Genomic DNA, 9,091 nt, shown 5'->3' with positions numbered 1-9,091 from the left:
TACGCTGGGATTTCGTAGTGTTTTCCGGAGTTAGGCCACTCAATGGATCAATTGTGACTTGGAGAACGAGGTAAACCCTCGTATGTATTTCTTGCTGCCATGAATTCTCTGAAAGGTTAGCCGATGTGAGAGGCAACTTGTTGTACTCAGATTCTGCTTGCTTAATAATACAAACCCTATATCTGCTACATCGGTTTTCCCACATTGGGTTTTTCTGGGGACATGTCCAAAAATAACAGTGTCGCTTGTGTGTTTGTCTCATCTATTGTTTCAGTTTATGATTTGTATGTCAGTGTAGTCTGCAATAGTGTTTTTCATCACTGTTTATAAATTAAATAACTTGTTGAATGAAATAACAAGTAGGAGATGCTAAACCAATAACTGCATTAGGATTTATGTGTCTAGATTTAGAAATTTTCACAAAAATGAGAAGAGGCAAGGAAGGGTTAAAATAGGGCAACACTAAGCCTAGAAAGGCTAGTGACTAAGGAAGAAAGGCCAAGTAGGCTGGTCGTCAAGGCTTTGAGGGCTGCCAAGGAGGGCTGAGAAGGGGAGGAGGCATCAACAGAAGAGTAAGAGGCCTTTAGGCCCGCGGAAAAGGTGAGGGAAGCCTTTAGGGCTGACGTCAGGGGTCAAAAAGGCTAGATAGGGTTACTAGGGGACTCCAAGGGTTGCCATGAGGGCTGGGAGGCCTATCTAGGTCTGAAACTTTGAGAAGAAGGGTCTCTAAGGGGGATTAGGGCTTGTACCAGCCCACGACTTCAAGGGAAAAGCCCACTAGGGCTCACAGAGGGCTAAGAAAAGGTTGTGACCTACTGAAAGAGGATAAGGGGAGTTGCGGCTAGGGTAATGGAGGCACGACTAGGCTTTGAGAGACCTCAGAAAAGTTTCGGACCATTGTAAAAATTTAAAATTTTCTTCAGAAGTTCAAAAATTGCCAAAAATCACCACAAAATCTTGCTCTAGGGTTGACGACTTCTTCTTAGGCTTGAGTGTTGAGCTTGGAGGGGAGCTAGAGGGTAGATCTTTCGTTGCTAGGCCTAGATCTGTCTCTACAAATCCCAACAAATTTTTGCAAAGGATGGAAACCCTTTAAACCCTTCCAAAATTTCAGATTTGGCTTGAGAAATCACCCGCACAAATGAAATAATTTTTTTCCCTAATCCCCAAGATATACAAAATTCAAAATAAACCCCAATAACTGTAAAACAAGGGTTAGAAATATATTTACAAAAAAAATATTTACAACATATTTACACAATACTTACAAATATACAATGCTTGTAAATAAACTATTTTTTGAGAAAATAATTTCTTAATAATGACAATGGATCAATGTATTTTTCGAAAGTTAGAATATTGGCCACACCCTTTAGCGAAGTAAGAGAACCATATAAAAATTCCTAGAACACAAACAAGGTCAGCTCTTTCCCAAGTTTGTGAACTTGGAGCCCAAGGGCCGGTGTACCTACAAATCTCTATATATTTTCTCAGTTAGACTTGTTAGATTATATTGTGAATCAGATCACCTAAGATAAAACCAAAATTTACCAATAGAATGTCCTTATCGCTGACAAATGAAATAACAATCGTATAAGTTTTTTTACCACAATATAAGAAAGCACATAACCAACACGTACCATAGATCAATGGACAAAGAACACCATGAAATGAGCCCTAAAGTATTTTTATGTTAAGTTATGGTATGTTCTATGCTTATAACAGTTTACTTCTTTTTCTTATTATATTCCACCGATTAGCAATCACATGTACATAAAGTAAAGTGCAGATAGAACATTAAATGATCGACAAAAAACAAGCCAAGACAAGAGACACAAGATGTGGCGGCTAGCCAGGGACAAACCCTACAATGTGTGGGGAAACCATTTGATCAAATCTTCTTTTATCTTCAATAATTCAGTAGAGAGAAATAGTACAATAAATATGATTCATATCAGCAGTAGCAAACCCTAGATCAGTAGCATCAGCATTAGCGGCTTCATTATCAAACTAGGGCAGACCATATCTCACAAATCGACAGTCGGATTGACTTCATTCCACCACCAAAGGTTTCGGCTTCCAGAGGAGGTTCAGATGAACCTACAACGTAGTTCAGATGAGGAGATCTTCTAGGCCACGCAAGTCAATCTTTACTTCTGCAGTTGCAGCTTCAGTTTCAGCAGTTTCCGGCTTCAAACTAGGGCAGTCGATATCTTGCAAACCGTTCGTCGGATTGACTTCATTCCACCACCAAAAGTTGTGGCTTTCAGAGGAGGTTCAGATGAACCTATAACGCAGTTCCAAAGAGGAGATCTTCTAGGTCACGCAAGTCAATCTTTACTTCTGCAGTTGTAGCTTCAAATTCAATAGCTTCCGGCTTCACATGTGTGAGAGAGAGAGACCCATTTCAGCGCAGTGGAGAAGAGACTCATATCTGCACAGTAGAGAGAGAGAGATGTGATGAGATGAGTGAGTCTAAATGAGGAAAAGTCCTCTTATATTTATACACAACGTTGGTGGGTGAATAGATGCGACTGTTGGGCTTCTGAGCCTACATGAGTTGTAGGTCGGCTTGATAATAATTCCATAATCAAAATAAATTCATATCTCCATGAATACTTATCGGAATCGGATGATCTTTATATCAATCCTACACCTCTCGACGAGAGGAATCTAATAAAAATATTATCAGCCATGAATGAGATGACCCACATGAAGTTTTGCCCTGGTTTCCAATTTTAACACTCCCTCTCAACCATGGAGAACTTCATCTGCAATCTGTCTATCAGTCGTTACTATCCATCCATCAAATGCACTGCCCTGTACAGCCTGACCCTTGCCCTGCTCTGCTCTATTCTACCTGTTCTGCTTTGTCTTGTTCTGCCCTGCACTGATCTGTACTGTTTTGCTCTGTTCTGCTCTGGTCTTGCATTGTTCTGTTCTGCTCTGCTTTTGTCCGAATTATGAAGAAGAAGAAATGATCGAGGATGTATCATACTGACTCAAAGTCAGTCTCAGAGTATGTACCACTGGTCCCAGACCAGTCTCAACCAACCCAAAGTCAGCGTCATAGTGAGTACAACTTCAATGGTCCCAGACCAATATCATCCTCCACTGACTCAAAGTCAGTCTCAGAGTATGTACCACTGGTCTCAGATCAGTCTCAACCGACCCGAAGTCAGTGTCATAGTATGGTACAACTCCTACCACTGGTCCCAGACCAGTATCATTGATCCCAGATCAATGGAGCTCATCCTAGCGTAGGGAGTACGGTAGTTACAACGATGCGTCCATCGGTACTACTATGGTCCCTAACTTCATTTCCCTGCTCATTGATCAGATGAGAGGTACTTCCCATGAGTCCCAGACTGCATGGGTAGGATGCCTCGACAAGAGAACTAATCAATCCTGTCCTCACAGGAGAACACATCAATCCTGCTACAATTGCCATGGAGAACACATCAATCCAGGCCTCACAGGAGAACACATCAATCCTACTACAATTTCCATGGAGAACACATCAATCCAGACCTCACAGGAGAACACATCAATCCTGCTACAATTGCCGTGGATAACACATCAATCCAGGCCTCACAGGAGAACTAATCATCCTGCTACACATGAGAGCGAATCATCCTTTTCCACAAGAGAGCGAATCATCTTGTCCCACAAGAGAGCGAATCATCTTGTTCCAGTGTGCACCACCAGGGGAGGGTGAGTCACCCTGTGGTCATATGTTGCTCCAGTAGGAACCGCAAGCCCTCAGAGCTCCCAGAGCTCAATGTATGCAACATGCAGGACCCTTGTACAAGGGTTTCTTGCCGACTCCAAATCGTTTGGGAAAATCATAGATTAGATCTTTCCTCGGGGCCTTGACAAGGTGTATCAACCTGTACATCATCTTAATGTGATGGAGCTTCCTTGCTCATCGACTTACCATATCCCAGATGATGTCTATCTGCTAGAGCAATTGACGAATACGGGATTCCTCAATAATCGAATCCCACCTCTGGTTGTTACAGAGAATCACAGTGGTATCCAATGTAAATCCAAACAACTCACTGAAGAGCTTTCGCAACCAGACTGCCTCACACGAGGTTATGCTAGCAACAATATATCCTGCTTCGGCGGTGCTCAAAGCCACTGACTTCTGCTTCCTGCTCATCCAGGATATCGAAACAGATCCCAAGGTGAAACAGTACCCGGAAGTGCTCTTACGGTCCACCACACTGCCTGCCCAATCAACATCAGTATATCCAAGTAGTCTCACATCTCCGGCAGTGTATCTTAATCCATCTCCCAAGTCTGGTCTGACATCACTACCATATAACTTCTAAAAGTTAAGATCCTCGAGGTAGTCATAGGCTTGCAGTCCATCATACTGAATCTTTCCAATATATTTACCACATATTTTCCTTGAGATAGGAAAATTTTCCTTGGCTTCTGCCACACTTCAAGTCCTTGGTCCTTCATTTCAAATTCAGAAGCCATCTCCCTCTTACATTTGTGAATGAGAGGGTTTGCACCTGTTAGAAAGAGGTCATCCACATACAACACCAGTATGAGAGGCTTGTCATCTTCAACCGTAAAGTAAAGGTTAGGATCAACTTCACTCCTAGTGAATCCCAGCTTCATCAAGTAGCTATTGATCCTCTCATACCATGCTCGGGGTGCTTGCTTCAGCCCATAGAGAGCCTTCTTCAACCTGCATACATGAGATTTTCAATCATAAGTCTCAAATCCTTAAGGTTGCTCCACATAGACCTCTTCTTTGATAGAACCATGCAAGAACGCGGTCTTAACATCCATCTGATGTAGGTTCCATCCTTGTGAAGCCACAAGGGCTATGATCAAGCAGATGGTCGTATATCTGGCAACAGGTGCAAATATCATAGTCTATACCTCCCTTCTGGGATAAACCACGAGCAACAAAATGAACCTTATACTTTTCCATACTTCCATTTGCTGCATGCTTTATCTTGTAAAGCCATTTGAAGTAACAATTGTCTTGTCCAGGGTCTGGGAACTACTTCCCAGACATCATTCTCCATAATAGACTCATATTCTATGGTCATAGCATCCTTCCATAGTTAATGCTTGATGACATCTGAGAATGATGAAGGTTCATTTTGTATGATCGTGCTCATGATGGTTAGGTATCCCTGGTACCTGTTAAGTTTCTTACTTTGATGGAAGGTTCCTCAGGGTGCAGCATGTCCTTCAGCATCATCAAGTATCCCCCTAAGCCATGAAGGCCTCTTCCTAGAAGAGGAAGGCTCATGTGGATGAGGATCAATCGGATCCATGGGTTCTTCTACATCAGGCATTGATTCATCATCCTTTTCTTTCAGTTCCCTGGTGTCGGCTTCTTGAGAGCTACTCAAAGTCAGCAGATTGTCCACCTTGCTCAGAGCCATATCTTTGTCAAAGGTTACATCATGACTAATCACGACTTCCCTTTGACCTGTGGTGAACATTTCTTCATGAGTTTAGGAACCCAATGCTTGATGAGGGCATCGATTTTGTACATATACAACGGTGATTGTAGTTTCAGCCCATAGAAACTTTGGAAGTCTTTGATCATGTAGCATGGCCCGGACAACTTCCATCATTGTGTGCTTCTTCCTTCCCACCACACCATTATGCTCAGGAGTATGTGGTGTAGTAGTCTCCCTCTTAATGCCAACCTCAGGTATGCCTGAGTAAACCAATTGTAATATATCGGAGGTCTTGCTTTGGCTTGAGGGGAATGGTCCCCTCTTGAGCTTTCCTTTGGCACATCCCGGACATACACCTTCTTTCTCTACTTGGAATTCGGGCATCCCTGTTACCATCTGTCTTACATCGGGTAGAGCTTTGTAATTAAGGTGGGCAAACCTCCGATGCCAAAGTTTGGACTAAAGAGTTGTGTCACAAGACATGACACCTAGCGGACTTCCATCAACCTGATATAATGAATCAACACTAAACCCAAGAGTAAAGTCATATTTAACATTATTTTTCCATATACATACCTTGCCATTGCTGAAGGTTACCTTGTAGCCTCTGACTTCCATTGCCAAGATGGACACTAGGTTCCTTTTGAGGTCAGGTGCATTTAATATATCCTAGAATTTCTAGCCTTCTTGAATGCTTGTCCTCTTCCTTGATTCCCAACTCTCCTCTTACCTTTGCTGTTGAATTTGTCATTCCTTTGATTTCCATCAGAGGGATTTCGAGTTGCACCACTGCATACTGTACCATGCTTCTCTAATCATGATTATCATCATGCTGCCCATGTCCATGATTTTATCCATCATAATGCTGCTCAAACTAGTGTGCATCATCATCATGCTATCCTATATGTCCATGATCTCATGTTGCCCTTTATGTCCATGATCTCATTCATCATGATGCTCATGATCTCATACATAGTGACTTGCTTTATCACAAATGTAACATCGTCATTTTCTTCTAGCCTTAGGTCCAGCCTTTCCTTTTGATTTAGTCCCGGAATTATTTCTTTTCTTTGCATGAGAAGAAAAGGCAGCAGGAGGACCTTTAGGCATGGGCATTTCTTGCACTTCTTCCCTTGTTTCTTCTTGAATGCATCTAGCCATTAATTCCTCGAAACCAGGAATTACATTATAGTTCAAAAGAGTAGTCCTGAACACATACCATTCAAATGGCAATCCTCCAAGAGTTGTGAATTCCATTTCTCTGTCAGTGATTGTTTCCCCAATAGATAGGAGATCGTTCTTGATCTCGGTGATTCTTAAGAAGTATGCTTGCATACTTTCATCTTTACCCTTCTTGATTTCCCTCAGCTTATTTCTAAGAAACAAAACTTGATTTGCATCATTAACTTTAAATAAACTCACCAGTCTATCGTAGATTTCCTTGGAGGTGTCCAGTTCAGAGATGTAGGCCACCAAGTGCTTGTCGATAGAGTCCCGGATGATCTTCTATTGTTTTGACTTCTCCATTTTTCATTTGTTCCAGGCAGCAGCGGATGCATTTGATGGAGGCTCAAAAATATTGCCTCTCACATGATCCAACACTCCTTGATCTTCAAGGGTTAGATTGATAGACATCTTCCATCCGTGATAGTCAGCTTTCTCACGGAGCTTGTCTTCGGCAGGAAGGAGTGTTGAGGACCCCATAGTTCTTTTAGGATAGCCTTGTCAATCTTCTCTTCAATGATTTCTCTTGCTCTTGCTTGGGCTTTGTCTTCACGTCAGCTCTGATACCATGTTAAGTTATGGTATGTTCTATGCTTATAACAGTTTACTTCTTTTTCTTATTATATTCCACCGATTAGCAATCACATGTACATAAAGTAAAGTGCAGATAAAACATTAAACGATCGACAGAAAACAAGCCAAGACAAGAGACACAAGATGTGGCGGCTAGCCAGGGACAAACCCCACAATGTGTGGGGAAACCCTTTGATCAAATCTTCTTTTATCTTCAATAATTCAACAGAGAGAAATAGTACAATAAATCTAATTCATATCAGCAGTAGCAAACCCTAGATCAGTAGCATCAGCATTAGCGGCTTCATTATCAAACTAGGGCAGACCATATCTCACAAACCGACATTCGGATTGACTTCATTCCACCACCAAAAGTTTCGGCTTCCAGAGGAGGTTCAGATGAACCTACAGTGCAGTTTAGATGAGGAGATCTTCTAGGCCACGCAAATCAATCTTTACTTCTGCAATTGCAGCTTTAGTTTCAGCAGTTTCCGGCTTCAAACTAGGGCAGTCGATATCTTGCAAACCGTTCATCGGATTGACTTCATTCCACCACCAAAAGTTGTGGCTTTTAGAGGAGGTTCAGATGAACCTACAACGCAGTTCCAAAGAGGAGATCTTCTAGGTCACGCAAGTCAATCTTTACTTCTGCAGTTGTAGCTTCAAATTCAACAGCTTCTGGCTTCACATGTGTGTGAGAGAGAGACCCATTTTAGCGCAGTAGAGAAGAGACTCATATCTGCGCAGTAGAGAGAGAGAGATGTGATGAGATGAGTGAGTCTAAATGAGGAAAAGTCCTCTTATATTTATACACAACGTTGGTGGGTGAATAGATGCGAGTGTTGGGCTTCTGAGCCTACATGAGTTGTAGGTCGGCTTGATAATAATTCCATAATCAAAATAAATTCCTATCTCCATGAATACTTATCAGAATCGGATGATCTTTATATCAATCCTACATCTCGCAACGAGAGGAATCTAATAAAAATATTATCAGCGATGAATGAGATGACCCACATGAAGTTTTGCCCTGGTTGCCAATTTTAACATTTTATTATGATATCAAACGTTCCCAACAGAGCAATGTGTTGGAAATACTGAGAGGGGGGTTGAATCAATATTTCTTTTCAATTGTTACTTTTACCAGTTAGATCACTTATATTTAGAACACAAAATGAACAATAGAAATAAATGCTTTTATTAATAAATGCTTTTATGAATATAATCTTTACAATGAATCAAGTACAATATAGGTAGGGATCCAACCTTAGATGAAGACACCCATCTTCAATCTCCCAAGCTTGAACTTGTATTTGCCAAGCACCAACTTGGACTTGCAAGGCTCCAACCTTGTCAATTTTGAGGCACCAACCCTATATCTGGTTCAAGCTCTGACCTAGTTTCTTGAGGACTCTGATTCTCTAGGGCTCCAACCCTATCCTCCAAGACTCCGATCTTGTTACTTTGAGGCTCCAACCTCTAGGGCTCCAACCCTATCTCTGGTATAGGCACCAACCTGGTCTTCTTGAGGACACCTATCCTCTAGGGCTCCAACCCACAACTTCAATTCGTCAATATAAGATTACTAGTTCTTCGTGGCTCCCAATATCATCTGCAACAAGCCCTGACAAAATCTTCACCTTCAATGGTGCCTTCACTTAATCTCTAAATCACTTCATCAATGACAACTTTATCTTCTGAGAAGCTATCACCACAACTCTTCATTTCACCCAAACAAATTCTACAAGGTTACCTCATCATGACTTCAGCGATGCATCATGGTCTCCAATTAATGTCTCCAAGAGGCTTCAATAGGTTTGTATATAATGTTCTTCAACGAGCTTCTTTACCAAGAC

Source organism: Pinus tabuliformis, chromosome 7 (assembly GCF_031772625.1).
Source record: "Pinus tabuliformis cultivar Carrire ecotype Pingquan chromosome 7, CPIR1, whole genome shotgun sequence".
NCBI classification, from domain to species: Eukaryota; Viridiplantae; Streptophyta; class Pinopsida; order Pinales; family Pinaceae; genus Pinus; species Pinus tabuliformis.
Note: the sequence above shows the minus strand (reverse complement) of the source record.